The 15514-nt window shown below is 41.7% G+C and overlaps 1 protein-coding gene across 3 annotated transcripts in view; it reads right to left on the reverse strand.

The window, feature by feature from the left end:
- The window catches only part of ESR1 (estrogen receptor 1), a 452118-nt gene that overhangs the window by 406046 nt on the left and 30558 nt on the right, over positions 1 to 15514 (reverse strand). For 2 of the 3 annotated variants that reach the window (XM_064360565.1, XM_012452199.3), the window contains exon 1: positions 1807 to 1944. The exons of the other annotated variant lie outside the window; for it this stretch is intronic. The gene's annotated coding sequence lies outside the window, so the exon portion shown is untranslated. Of the gene's footprint in view, positions 1 to 1806; positions 1945 to 15514 lie in introns of those variants that run through there. 3 annotated transcript variants of the gene reach the window in all.

The raw sequence follows: 15514 nt of genomic DNA on the forward strand, positions 1-15514 counted from the left end.
TTTTTCCAAATAGCCAATCTGGAGTCACGGAGCAGAGCTGTTCCCTATTCAAAGCAAAGTGAACTCAACCACCAGGCCCTCAACTCAAGCAACTGTTCTGACCAAGTAGGATAAAATGAATGCAGATAGACTAAGAGAAGACCTGCAGACAACCATGTGAACATGTTTAGCAGACACCTGATGTACATAGTTATACTGTGTGGAGGTTTAGAGTGAGTGTTTGAAGGGAAGGTGGATGGTAGCTAGCTCTAAACCCAATATTGAACAAAAAGACACAGAGTTCTCAGAAACAAAAGATAGTTTGATTTTGTTCTTGCTGCAAGTTTAAGACCCAAAAATTTTATTCCTTTCCTTGACTATCATGAGCAATAAAACAAAACAAATATCTCCAAGTGTCCAAGAAAAATCTTCTACTTGTAAATACGACCCTTGTATTCTTAATGAAAAGTCTGCTTTTTTCCCACATGTCATATCTTTTACCTACATTGTTTTTATTACTAATTTCATTGAAAATCTAACATTCTAGAGTATTTTATCCAACTGCTACGGCATTATTTGCATGTATTTCAAGGCCTAGTAGGCAGTCTTCACAGGATGTTAACAAAAAGCAAAGAAAACATTTGCTTTTGAGAAATAGGAAGGGATTTTATGGTATAGAAATGAACCCTGAACCACGGATATCAAACATTCTCATCCAATTTAAGTTCTCTGTACATTTCAGAATTCAGTTCAAATACTTCTACCTGGTCTTCCTAAGTTTACTCTCAACATTAAAATATGTATATATCACATTCAAAACTAGATGAGTTTCCCAGCAACCTCGTATACATAGAGTTGCTTTGTAAGCCTATTAGATTTGACACATAAAAGCATTAAAAATCTGGGACCTTTAAGCAGGAACCATTGCCATGATCACAAGACCTGATAAAGCCCAACCCTTCTATCAAGTAAATTGCTTTAAAATGTTTTAATCATGTCGGCTCCTATGGACTTGTTTGAGAGAATACTGGTTATCTTCTTGGCAAAGCATGAAACTTACAGTTCAACGAGCATTTCCTAAGACATGTGGCATTCCTCTGACCAAAATGAAAGTATTCTGCCCTGTCTTGTGACTGCCACATCATTACCCGAGTAGCCCACTGCTATATGTGGTGAAGTCATTATGCATGTGTCTTTGAGAGGCAAAAAGGAACCGAGAAAATGGGACACCAGGACTCAAAAGAACTTGCTTAAAATCAGAGGCCAACTTCAAGACAGAGTGGTTTGTTCTTATGCTGCTAGATGTGTAGCTTTTCAGAAAACTTGACTGCCTTTAGGAAACAAATAATGGCTTATTCACATCGTTTAGTTCAAAGTCACATAAGTTATGGCTCCAAAGATTAAGAAAACAGGTAATGTGTTCCTGCTAGCCTGAGATTTCTCTAATTAAGAACTTTTAAAATTCTAACACAGCTCAACAATACAGTGTCTCCTAGCTAGTGCTGGATCCAATAAATATATGTTATCTAGAACAGACATGCAGCCTGTGTGTGCTGTACTAAGAACAGGGTAGTCGGATTGCCCTCTGCCTCAACTAAATATTATTCTAGAAGTGAATTTCCACTGTACCAAGTTTAGATTTCACATTTTACCATCCTAGGAATACTTGCCAGTAAGTTTGCAAAATATCCTTGGAGCAGAAAGAGGAAAAAAAATGAACATTTTTTAAAGATGAGAGGTAAGCTCTGAAGTTACAATATGCTTGTAAACAGTAGCACATTATATCAAAAAGGAAAAAATAAATTGAGAAGAAATAGGAGTACCTACTTGAAGAGAAGATTATCACTCAGAGACTGTCTTCTTATGCTATAGAATGGGCAGGAGAAAGGAGCATGGACCTTTCGAGCCTGTTAAAGAGCTTCTGAGCATGGAGCCTGCATTTTCAGTTTTGGTAAAATCCGTTCTGAGTCGGTAGACAGGAGGCTGTTATGACCATGAAATTAGGAAATGCTGTAACTCAAAAATAAAGAACTAGCACCACCATTTGACTAGGATTGGAAAATCTCATTGAAAAAATAGAGGAGGGGTAGCCTTGCTTTCTCCAAGCCAGGCTTGAATCTAACTTTCTTATACTTCCATTAAGATGGATATTCAAAAAGAGGTAAATCATGTGTTAATCTGCCTGAAATTTTTTTTACGCCCTCCAGCTGATTTTTCTCTTTATTCATAATAAAGCTCAAAGTCTAGACAGGCATGTGGAGTTGGAAAAAAAAATAAAACATTCATTCAGCACATAAATTTTGTTAATCCAAAGTTAGCTAGAGCTAAACTAAAAGCAGGGGTAAGGAAATGTCTTCTGTGAGTGTTATTTGGGAATTTCTTACTCAGGCATGGACTCAAAAGCCCGCTCTGCACTTCCTGTTACTGATTAATTAGGTTCTTGACTTCGGTAACCTGCACAGGTCTAGTTCCTTACGCTCTTCAGTCCTTATTTCTGTCGCATGATCCTTCCACAAACTGTCCGGTATTTCCTGCAGCAATTTTTAAATTTATGTGGTTATTGATTGTTTGTTTAACACTAAGATACACATTTTAAAGTAGAAAAAGGGCTGTAAAATCATATTAAAAATTTTTAATAACATTGAAATTTTAATATCTCATCATGTCTGCTGTGGTTTATGCAGTATGTATTTTCAATGTTTTTTTAAAATATTTTTGCTTTTTCTTCTCTACAAGTCTTGAAAAAGGCTGGTTTTCTGGAAGTGAGAATGATAGAGGGGGCGGAGGGATCTCTCTCTTGCTATTGTATTGCTCTCTGTCCCAGTACCCAGTACAGAGTGACATCTGCCAAGTAAGAGGTACACCTCAAAACTGTCATGGGAAGGAAGGAAAACCAAAAGAAATAATCAATGCTTTAAAACATTTTGAAATAAATCATCTTAACTGCCTTCAATCTTCTCTATACTTGTCAGTTAGCCCATAAAATAATTTGAATATGTAAATTTGCCTGAGAGTAACTTCTCCAGAATACAGAGAGCAGGACACATTTTAGTTAATATGTAAAGTATTTAATTTCAAGTGACTGAACATAAAATCTCAACAAGATTCACTTACACAAGGAATAATCATGTATACTAACGCATTGCAGGAGTTCTGTAAGCATTTTTATTGTTTTTATTATGATTCCTAGTGAAAGGTAGATTATTTAATAACATGCTCTGAGCAGTTTAAATGTTTTGAAAATGAAATATTTTTTCTAAATTAGTTAAATCCTTCAATTATTTTATTTGCCAGAATGGGTGAAGTATGCTTTTCAAACAGCATTTAGCTACCTGTTAAAATCAGTTTTACATGTCAATACAGAGATGAAAATTACCTAGAGTAACAGTTCTCAAAATAGGACAGCTCATGAATTCTGAATTGAAGGTTATAGATTATTTCCTTTCATCAGAGAATATGAATGTACAATGTAAATTGTATATAAATTATCCTTTTAAAAACTATTATTGGTATTCATTTGCATTCCAGTATGTGCTTTCTTGAGTGCAAGAGAATAAAAATGACAGCAAATGTCTTCTGAGCATATTGGTTCCCGGAAAAGTCCCTGATATAAAATCTCATAGTGTTTATATATATTATGCACATCCTTCTGTATACTTTAAGTAATCCATAGATTACTTATAATACCTAAAACAATGTAAATGCGAGGTAAATACATGTTATACTGTATTGTTTATAGAGTGGAAAGAGCCAAAGTCTGTACATGTTCAGTACAGGCGCAATTTTTTTCTGGATTTTTTTTTTCTTTTTTCTTTTCCTGGTATGCAGCTATTTTCCTGGATATTATTTATCCAATCACAGGTTGATTGAATCCTCAGATACGGAACCCACAGATATGGAGGGCCAGTGTACTAGATGTTGGGTACTATTTTAAGCACCTTTGCAGCAACCCAGTGAGGTAGGTACTACTAAAAACACATTTTGCAATTGAGGAAATCATGGGATACCGAGATGAAGTACCTATACCAGCAGAGGCCAGGGTTCAAACTCACATGGACCAACTGAAGCCCCCAGGCTTTTAACACTCCATTTCAGAATCTGAACCAGCACGCGGCATTACACACAAGGACACAATATATGAACACATGTGCTTTTTATGTGTCATGAGAGGAAATGGCTGACAGGTTTATCAGAGAATAGGTAAAAACAGTTCCATCAGATCAATCCAGCAAGGTTGTTACGAATCATTTTGAAGTTAATTGTTCTAATAAAATCCCTAAAAATAAAAATGTGTGTGCTTGGACCAATACATTTTTAACTATTCTATCCTTTCTTTTTCTTTTCTTTTCTTTTCTTTTTTTTTTTTTTTTTTTTTTTTTTTTTTGAGACAGAGTCTCAGTCTATCACCCAGGCTGGAGTGCAGTGGTGCAATCTTGGCTCACTACAACCTCTGCCTCCCAAGTTCAAGCGATTCTCCTGCCTCAGCCTCCCGAGTAGCTGGAACTACAGGCGTGTGCCACCATGCCCAGCTAATTTTTGTATTTTTAGTAGAGACAAGACACAGTTTCGCCATTTTGGCCAGAATGGTCTCGATCTCTTGACCTCATGATCTGCCTGCCTAAGCCTCCCAAAGTGCTGGGATTACAGGCATGAGCCACCGTACCCAGCCTTCTTTGTTTTCTTTTAGGGAAAGAAAAAAAAATATATATATAATATATATATATAAATAATATTTTATATATATAATATGTGTATATATATTATATATGTGTGTATATATTGTATATATACATATATGTGTATATATAATATATATATTATGTGTATATATATTATATATATATAATATGTGTGTGTGTATATATATATCTCCTTTGAGGAAAAGTATCTAATTAAATTGTATTCATTACCATTAGACAGGTTGAACAATTCAAAAAAGAAGAAAACAACAATTTATGAAGCGGTATAATGCAATGTACTTGAAATTAAATCTCATAAGTATATTCAAAGAGAAGTATCATGCCATTACACCTGATTCCCTCACACACAGTTTTCAAATGAAAAATAAGACTGCCATTTCATCAAAATCATGCTATCCACTACATGTTTATTTTTTTTTAAAGAGAGTCAACACACATTCCTTTATAGTGCCACATTGTTTATTAAGAAGCACAGAACAATGAAATTCTAGAAATTGTTCCAGTTCCAACCTTTTTTTGATACATTCTCCCATTTCAGAAGAAACCACTAACAGCCTGGTTTCCATAAGCAAAGTAAAGCTGAAAATTGATGCAATCTGTCTGGGTCATTCAAGCAAAATCCTGCTGTGATCTGGGTGATTCAGGCTAAAATAAAAAATCAGGTTTTTGATTTGGAGTTTGTGTTTTTATCTGCCACCCCAGATGATAGCAGAGTCTGGGACTCAGTTACATAGTTAATTGCCAAAATTCTTCATTCGTTCTTCTTAGCAAAGATGTTTCCATTGGGCACTGCTCAAAACATTATCTCAGTTTCATCACTCTATCAACACAGCTCCGAGCTTCTGCTTTTCCTTACGAAGAGCAACCAAAATTAAAACTCTGCTTACCTGGAGATACTGATCAGTACCTCAGTACCTGACCAACCACTCACTATTGTTCTAGGGAAAACTGCCGTGCTCTCAGCTCCTGATGCTTGAACAACCAACTGAAGTTCACACAATCTCCCCATCCTACAGCCACTTCAGATCACAGCTAACTGGACCGTGATGAGACACCCAACCAAAGAACAACCAACCTATAGACTGGCCAGTGACCTAAGACATGACTGAATGTGGAAGAGATGAACTGGACCAATCATTCAAGCTCTGAGGGTATGAATTGGGAAAACGGCACTGCATTTGTGAGCCACAAAGGACAAGGGAATGTCTCAGGGTGGCACAGAAGCCAAACTAAGGAAAGGCTCCTAGCAATTGAAGTTATGCAGGGACAGAGAAAATTGATGAGCTGAGATGAACACATGTGGGCCTCTGGACCCATGAGCACATGGCAGGGTCTGGCTAGAGCTGCACAGTTTACTGACAGGGTCGCAGAATTTCCAGTTTCTTCTATAGCCCTCATTATCAGGTATCCACAGGCACCTCTGGTCCTTGCCATCAGAATAGTGGAACCTAAGAGTGTTTAGCTATCTAAACACTAATCCGGGGCCTAGGTGCTGGTTTTTATAGCAGGAAGCACAAAACCCATCAGTAGTTCACTTTTCAATGTGCAGACCTAGAGTATTTGACAACAGAGCTTTAATATGACCAATCCCCAATGATATTTTTACTGTCTTTTACTCAATATGAAAGTCCTAGTTCAAGCTTACAGGGATAAAAATAGTGTCTTTCTTCAAATTTTTTTAAAAAACTATTTCTTCAAATAACAATGTCAAGCAGAAAATACTTTTGGAAGAAATCAACAAATTTGAGCCTAGAAGTTCAAGACTAGCCCGGGAGATGCAGGAAGACCCCGTCTCTAGAGAAAACTTGGTTTCTATTAGCTGGATGTAATGGCTCATATCTGTGGTCCCAGCTACTCTGGAGGCTGTGGTGGGAGTATTGTTGCAGCCCAGTTTGAGGTTGTAGTGAGCCATGTTCACACCACTGCACTGTAGCCTGGGTGACAGAGTAAGACCCATCTCAAAAAGAAAAAATGCAATTGAATGTTGCATTTCATCTGTAGAAAGGCTTTTAAAATCTGCCTTTGTAAATTACATGCCTCCTCTTTATATACGCACACCTATATATAAAGCCATAAACATCTCATATACACACACCTATATATAAAGCCATAAACATCTCATGTGAGGAAACAATTATGAAAATTTTTCTATTGGAAGAATAAATGGGCTCTCACATTTACAGGAGTGACAAAGGAAGCAACACTGAAGAAGACGATGATTTAAAACAAAAATACTATTGATACTGCTGAACCAAAATCGCTTTCTGACCCTTCTTACTCCCCACCTGTCCCTCAGTCTTCCTCCTCCCCAAACCCCTTCCTGCTCCCCGAGCCATCTCGGTCACCAGATACACAAATGCACACACTTCTCAGTGGGAAGCAAGGTCTCAACTAGAATCCAGAGAAGGCTGGCCCTTCGGGGAGTTCACTGTTCTCAACTACTAAGGTGTACTTCTGAGCAGAAAGGAGAAATTCAAAGCCAGTATCAGAGAAAAATGATATCTAAATGCAGCAGAGACGCTGTTGCTAAGTTTAACTTCCCAATTTGCACAAACACCGGAATTTTAGTGAAAGGAGAGTTTGCTTTAGAGAAGAAAAATCTCTGTAAACCACTGAGAGCAAACAAAGGGAAGTCTTGATTCCTGTACCAGGTACCAATTAGCAGTGGGGAGCACCGCCTTGAGATTTCCCTTTTGCCCTGAAGCTTAGTGGCAAGAGGGTCCTGCCCATGGGTGCCTTTAATTGGCACCAGCAGCCGCAGCCTCAGCCCACCAACGCCGGGGGCTTCTGCGAGCCCAACAGTGATATTCAGCATCTGCCTATTCACTCGTCCCCACAGGAAGGAAGAATCAGAAAGGATTGCAGGTTGCAAACAGCTGATAGAAAGCAAAGAAAAAAATAGTATTGTCTTTTTGTTGTTTTCATCCTATTTATATTTCTGGGCTGAGATATTCTGGGGCAGTTTGGATTACAAGAACTTCAGGCTGTATCTCCAAAATACCTCCAGCCTCCAGCCCTTCTTTTTCCTATTCCCTATCACAAGTCAGATCCTCTTCAGCTCTCCCTGGGACTTTTGCAACAGTGTCCTAATTGGCCTAATTGCCTCCAGCCTCTACCATTTCTAATCCATCAAACATACCTTCACCAGATTATGTTCCCGATTAATCATTCTCATCATGTCACTACAAGATTAAATTAAGTACAAACCACTCACCATGTCTCTGATCATCTGGCCCCAGCCAACCTCTCCAGCCTTCGACTTCAGTCAACTGTCTCTTTCCCTGCTCCCAGCATCCTTTGCTTGGATCTCAGCCCCTTCTCTATCTGGGTCAGGTGTGATCCCACCACTTCCTCAATGTTCATCTCAAAGAACACTTTCTCCACGGAGACCTTCCTGCTAGCTCAACATCATCCTATTTTCACCCTCCTCTGAATCCCTACCACATGCCACTTGTAACTTTCTCCTCTAGCAACAAGCACTTCTAAAGCATCTCCTCTGCCAGCAAGGAAGAACAGACGTGACCCTGAGGAGCTTGTGTCTAGGAAGGGAGACAGATGAATTGTATGACGACCTGGCTGGGTGTGGTGGCTCACACCTGTAATCCCAGCGCTTTGGGAGGTAGAGGCGAACAGATCACTTGAGGTCAGGAGTTCAAGACCAGCCTTGCCAATATGATGAAACCCTGTCTTTACTAAAACTACAACAACAACAAAAAAATAGTCAGATGTGGTGGCACATGTTTGTAATCCCAGGTACTTAGGAAGCTGAGGTGAGAGAATTGTTTCAACCTAGGAGGTGAAGGTTGCAGTGAGCTGAGATCACACCTCTGCCTGGGTGACAGCGAGACTCTATCTCAAAAAAAAAAAGGGAAAAAAAGTATGACAAACTGATAACTAATCAGAATCTACAGAACATTTACAGAACACTTGATAACACTCTTAGATAAGTGGCCAATTCAATCTAGTCCTGAGTTACTTCTGTATCTCCCATGCCTCCTACCACCAGTGGATTGCACTTGATTGCGGGCTACCTGAGAACATGGCTTACTCCACCTACATCCATGGTGGTAATTCACACAGTGCCTGGTGAATATACATTTTCTTTTTCAATCAAATGAATCTCCATTTAAATTGAAGGGGCAGGAAGTCCTGTTTCTCTCCAATCCACACCCTTCTATCATCCCCAATATCCAAGAAGACCTACATTCACCTTATTCTTCAAACAACAGAAATAGCAGACTCAGCATTTACAGGGTTACTGAGTAGCCTCAGTCCCCAAGTACACCTGCCTGGGCTTGTAAAACTTCCTCTACAATACCAGAATCTATACTGGAAACAACATGTCCCCAAGTCCCAATACCTTCAAAGTCTTTGAAATAAGAGCAAGAAGTAAAAAATAAAACATAGAAAACAAAGAACAAAACTAGGTAATGACATCGGAGACAGGACCTATTTAACCTGCACAGTATTGGCATAAAGTAAGATAAGACGATAGGAGCAAACAGAGAGCAGGCATTTGGACGGCTAGGTCACCGTAAGCATAAAACCTGCTAAAACTGGATGGTAATATGAGTCTAATTTTGTGTCGTCGTTTGGAAAATGAATGTGTTTAATGTAATTTTCCTCACAAGTAAATTTTGGCTGGGTACTGTATGTCTGTATTTCTCTTTCATAAATTTTTTCTAGCCTCTCCTGGTTTTCTCACCCCACTGCATCACAAACATCCACATGGCGGGTGGGGGGTCCCAGAGGATTTGGAATCCCCCTGAAATCATATCCAAACATTTAGGTACATAAACACATGTGCATTTTTCTGAAGGAAAGGTCTAGAAACTTCATCAAATTCTTAAGGAAGCTTAACAAGATTCAGAACCAAAGGAATGGGTTTACCACTGCTAATGGAATGTCTAATACTCTTCCATGTATACTATTCTGGTATTTTTCACAATTTGTAAATATTGCCTATTACTTTTGTGTTTCCAATTAGCCCCCTTTTCCCCAAATTAATAGAATTTTACAAGTTGCATCTTTCTTCTAAAATACATTGGGATAGTCATTTCTCATTTTTGAAATTTTACTTTTAAAACTCCAAAGAGATCTTGATTTTCAAAACTTTAGTTCTACTCAGCAATTAACAAGTTGGGCTGGGAACCAGCTCTGGGCAGCTCAGAATAAGAAACACGTGAAACTCCCTCCAGGGGCATCCAATTCTGTCCTTCCCTTTACACCAAGCAAACTTCCCTACAGGAGGAAAGGAAGGATGTGAAAGCCAACCTGAGCGCCTGGAACACCGTCAGCCCCTACCATGCAATTCAGCGGTGCCATTTATTTTTCTCATATAGGAAAGCAAAGGATATAGAGCGAAGACAAAGGTGCACACAAATTAAACAACGGGCTATAAAGAGAGTGGCTTGGGCACGGGAAAATAATCAAACACTCCGTGTGAAAATCAAAAACCTATGCTGGGAAATAAAGGGTTGAGTACGAAAGCATCCAATAAACAGTTTTCCTTAGGGAATGCAGACAGCTGATATGCCTGTGAGTGTTTGCAACTCCAGATGTTACAGTTTTCAGTTTCTCCACGCCTTGTGTGGTGATTCTGCACTTAGGAAATTTATTTAAACTGCAGCCACCATGGATTTCCAGCTGCAAACGACTCCAGCACCTCGTGGTGAGCAGGTCTTCCGGAATCGCTACAACTGTCGCAGGTGTGGCCTTGTTTGCTACTTGAGACGTTTAAAAGACATTTTGGCAGAAAGCACCCTCCAAGAAGGAAGCCCCGGCCCCGCGTCCAGCTGAGTGCCACCACTAAACCCACAAAGCGGTCGGATCCCTCGGAAGCAGCAGCCTGGAGGAAGCAGCCTGTCCCGAAGAGTCTGTGCATTATTTATTCAGGCAAAGAGAGGACATTCATTTCAGCCAGCACGGGAAATGTTCGATTATGTAACATTGGGGAGGAAGAGAATGAAGCCTCTTTTTTTTCCTCTTTCCTGGAGAAAAGCATTGCGAAATAGTCCAAGAACAGCTTCCAGTTTCCACAGTCCCTGTGCTTCCAGAGGCTTCTATATGACAAGATCAAAGCGCCTGAGAAGCCAGAGAACTGAGGAGCATGGGACCCTCAACAGCTCCCCTGCGCCTCCGCCACCCCTGAGCACTGCTGTCCCCTCCCCGATCAGGAGCATGGAAAGCTCTTGCTGTAGGTTTCATCAGTCATCTCAGAGTCTCCCCAGTCTAATCGTCCTGAGGCATTTTCCCCACCTTCTCACACTCCAGTGCAACCCCAGAAACAATCGGTATTTCTATGGTCTGCTGCGCAGAGCCAGCCCGAAATACAATTAAGAATCATTCAAAGGGATATTCAAACAAGACTGGACTTGACCAACGCGTCGGAATTCCAGAAGATGAGCTGGGGGCCAGGGAGTGCTTCTTGAAGGGGAAAGTGAGAAGATGAGCCTAAGTGGGGTCTCAGCCAGGAGGTGGGTTCACAGAAGAATGTGAGTGAAGGGTCCAAACCAAGGCCCCAACTGGCTGACTGAGCAGGAACAAGGACATGCCGGGCAGCCGTCCCAGACAGCTGGCAGGGCTCTGTCTTACCTCCCAGGACAGGTAAGGAGGAAAAGTAGCAGGCCAGGAGAGCCCCGAGTCCTCCCAGAGATGGGAACTCCACCCCTGGGAGACAAGGGCACCAAGCCAGGACTTGCTCCCAGTGCAGCAAGGCAAGCCCAGTGACTCGGACAGGATTGCAGGGGTTAAAGAGGAGACCAGTTCATTTTTGTCATCCAGTAATTATCTCCTGAGCACTACAGTGTGCCAGGCACTGTTCTAGGTAAACAAAATAGAAATCCCTGACCTCGTGAAGCTTATATTCTAGTGGAACAAGAGAGGGGGCCAACTATAACTATTATGGAGTGGAAGATTTGTGTCCCCCCAAACTCTATATGCTAAAATCCAAACCCCCAATCTGATGGCAATAGGAAGTGGGGCCTTTGGAAGGTGATGAGGTGGTGAGGTTGGGACCTTGTGATGGGATTAGTGCTCTTATGAAAGAAACAAAAGAGCTCTTTGATCCCTTTCCACTGCCTGAGGACACAGTGAGAAAGTGACCGTCTGTCCAGGTGTGGTGACTCACGATATCCCAGCTCTTTGGGAGGTCGAGGTGGGTGGGTCACTTGAGGTCAGGAGTTCAAGACCAGCCGGGTCAAAATGGCAAAACTCTGTCTTTACTAAAAATATCAAAATTAGCCAGTCATGGTGGTGCACACCTGTAGTCCCAGGTGCTTGGGAGGTTGAGGCAGGAGAACCAATTGAACCCGGAAGGCGGAGGTTGCAGTGGTCAGAAATGGCACCACTGCACTCCAGCCTGGGTGACAGAGTGAGACTCTGTCTCCAAAAAAAAAGAAAGAAAAAAAAGAAGGTGGCCACCTGCTATTGGAAGAGGCCCTCACCAGAACCAGACCATGCTGGCACCCTGATCTCAGATTTCCACCCTCCAGAACTGTGGGAAATAAATGTCTAATTTTAAGCCACCTCATTTACAGTATTTACTGAAGCAGCCGAGCTATCCAATAAATAAAATATATAGAAAGACAGTCAAATGGTGCCAGTGCTAAGGCGGTGATGAAGTAGGGAGCAGAGATGGGGAGTATGAGGGCAAGGACTGAACTCACAAGCCAGGTGATCACACAGGGTGACTGAGAAGATGACATCGCACAGCTACCTGAAGACTGCGGAGACACGTAGCTAACTGGTGGAAGAGCATTCTGGGCATAAACAGCTCGGAACAGCAGCAGGTGCAAAGACTGGAGTGTCCCAGGCACAGCTCCGGAAAGAGGACACTAGTGCAGCCGAATTGGCACCAGCAAAAGGCAGAATCAGGAGAGGAGGTGGAAGAGGTGACAGGAACGCCAAGGTGTGTTGGGCCTCGTGGGCCAACCAAAGGGGGTTGGCTTTCACTTTCAAAGCTACCGAGAGTTCTTGGGAGGCCGAGGCAGGCAGATCACCTGAGGTCAGGAGTTCAAGAGTAGCCCGGCCAACATGGTAAAACCCCATCTCTACTAAAAATACAAAAATTAGCCAGGTATGGTGGAGGGTGCCTGAGCTACTCAGGAGGATGAGGCAGGAGATTCGCTTGAACCTGAGAGATGGAGGTTGCGGTGAGCCAAGATCATGCCACCGCACTCCAGCCTGGGTGACAGAGCAAGACTCCGTCTCAAAAATAAACAACAAACAAAGCTAAAGGGAGTTCAATAAGGGACTTTTAGGCCATGTTAAGAGGAGGAAGCAGGCCACATGTGGGACACTTGGCATCCTTTGAATCACATGGGGGAGGAGCTGGCTCAAGGCATTGCCTTGAAAATATGAAACAGATGTGTCACCCACATTCAAGAAACAATTTTTCCACAGCTGGGTCAGCACATTTAGGAAGAAAAAGACCACTGCAATTTCAATAAAGGCAATTCATACTTCTATTTAATGCCCCTTCATTCAACATTTTCTTAGTATCCTACACGTTCCTGGAGTTCAACTAAAGAAAAACACTTTTTTTTGAATGTCAAGAAGGGTCAGATAGCATGGGAGCAGGCCAGAAGAGGAGGCCCAATGAGAGTTTAGCCAGGCATGGTGGCATGCACCTGTGGCCCCAGGAGGCTCCGGTGGCTGAAGCAGGAGAATCACTTGAACCCGGGAGGCAGAGGTTGCAGTGAGCTGAGATCGCGCCATAGCACTCCAGCCTGGGTGATGGAGTGAGACTCCATCTCAAAAAAAAGCAGTGGTGTGTATTGGGCCCAGAAAGGTGTCTGATCCTAGGCTAGGACTCCTTCCCTGGAGATACTTCCAGAAGCGTTTTTCTGTGGATTATCAGTGGTTCCCAACTCTGACTGTGCAGCTAAGGAGACTACAAATGTCCATGCCAAACCCACACCTGCAGATGTTCCAATTTCTGGGGAGAGACCCAGGCATCAGTTTGTTTGTTTTTTTAACACAGAGTCTCGCTCTTGTTACCCAGGCTGGAGTGCAGTGGCACAATCTCAGCTCACTGCAACCTCCGCCTCCCAGGTTCAAGCAATTCTCCTGCCTCAGTCTCCCAAGTAGCTGGGATTACAGGCATGTGCCACCACACCTGGCTAATTTTTGTATTTTTAGTAGAGACAGGGTTTCACCATGTTGGCCAGCCTTGTCTCGAACTCCTGACCTCAAGCGATCCGCCTGCCTCAGCCTACCAAAGTGCTGGGATTACAGGCATGAGCCACCGTGCCCAGCTGGCATCGATATATATATTTTTTAATTCTCCAGGTGATTCTCATGTGCAAGGAGAATTGAAAAGCATTAGGTTGGATTCATATTTTTTACCATTTCTATTCATCTGTCCCATGCCACACCATACATGTGACTCACACACCTATAATCAAACCAAACGATAACAGCCAATTGCTCAGACCCCCATGGGTATACACTTCCTGCTTCTTTCATTACATTTGTTTAACATATTTTTTATTAATTTCTTTACAGATTTAACATGTTTAACGGTACCACCTATGAGAATGTGTGAGTTTTCATGAGTAAAGAAGACTAACCCCTGAGAAGCAGTTCCAGCATTTGAGAAAATAAAGCTGAAACAATATAATCTTCCAAATTTATACCAAACCCCCCTCCCTTTGCAAACTCTGCTTCCCAGGGCGACTCTATTATTGACAATGTGGGTAAAGGGGTAAACAAGAAAAAAAAAAAAAAGCCATATTCATTTCAAGCCACTAAGAAGCACAGGCCAAAGGAAAAATAAAATCAATCAACATTTGCCAAGTGGAAAAGAACAAACCAGTGGGGACTGGAGTCCTATAGTCAGCTTTTTAAAGAGTATTTTGAACAATAGAGAATAAATGCTGTGTAATCACTCAAAAGATTTACAAACAATGCGACAGAACAATGCAAACTGGGTGAATACTACTGGGTGGATGTTTAATCCGCCAAGAAAAAACCAGACATCCTGAGCTTCATTAATAAAAGGCTCTGTGTGTGCATTCATTCACAGGAACCCTCTCACCCAGAGAACCACAGGCCTGTCAGTAACATTCCCTCTTCTTGCCTTAAAAATCATTTGGAGGTATTGTCAGCAAGCACGTTAATTCCATTTTACAGAAAGGGAAATAAAGGCAGGAAGAGGTAAATTAATGTGAGCAACAAAGTGTCGTCAGGCTGCCCCAGGCACAGCTCAGAGTAGAAACCAGTTATTCCTGGTGTCATCTCTGATCACAAATTTCTATCCATTTTCTCAAGAGAATCGGAATCTCAGTTTGACGTTCTAAAGCCTAGCTCAAATTTTTCTTCTTGCTCAGCTTGGTACCTGTAGTTGTAGCTACTGGAGAGGCTGAGTGGGAAGGATCCCTCAGTTCAGGAGTTTGAGATCAGCCTGGCAACATAGTGAGACCACCCCCCGGCACCCCCACAACCCTTTTCGAAAGTCTATATGTATAAAGAACAAATTTTTCCTCTTTTCCAAAAACTCTTTTGGGTATTCTCCCTTTGTCTTTCTTTCTCTATACTCTGTATTCATCTCCAAATTGCCTTACACAGTTTGAACATGTTATAATTAGCTCTAAGGGACCATCCAAACACAGCTTTTTCTTCTGCTAGGATTTTGGTGAATATATGTGTCTTGAGATAAGCAGCCATCTGCTAGGACTTGTTGGTATTCTTTATCAGATAGCAGTTTCTCTGGTGAGGCAGCTTCCACGAGTGGGAAGGGGTAGATGGGGAGAGGGTACAGATAAGGGATTCCAGCATGCCTTCCCACGAGGGGTGCTAAGTGCAGCGAGTGAGGGTGCCAAGTCTGGGGAAGG

The sequence above is a fragment of the Aotus nancymaae genome, unplaced genomic scaffold, assembly GCF_030222135.1.
Source record: "Aotus nancymaae isolate 86718 unplaced genomic scaffold, 86718_ANA_hifiasm-v0.15.2.pri h1tg000040l, whole genome shotgun sequence".
NCBI classification, from domain to species: Eukaryota; Metazoa; Chordata; class Mammalia; order Primates; family Aotidae; genus Aotus; species Aotus nancymaae.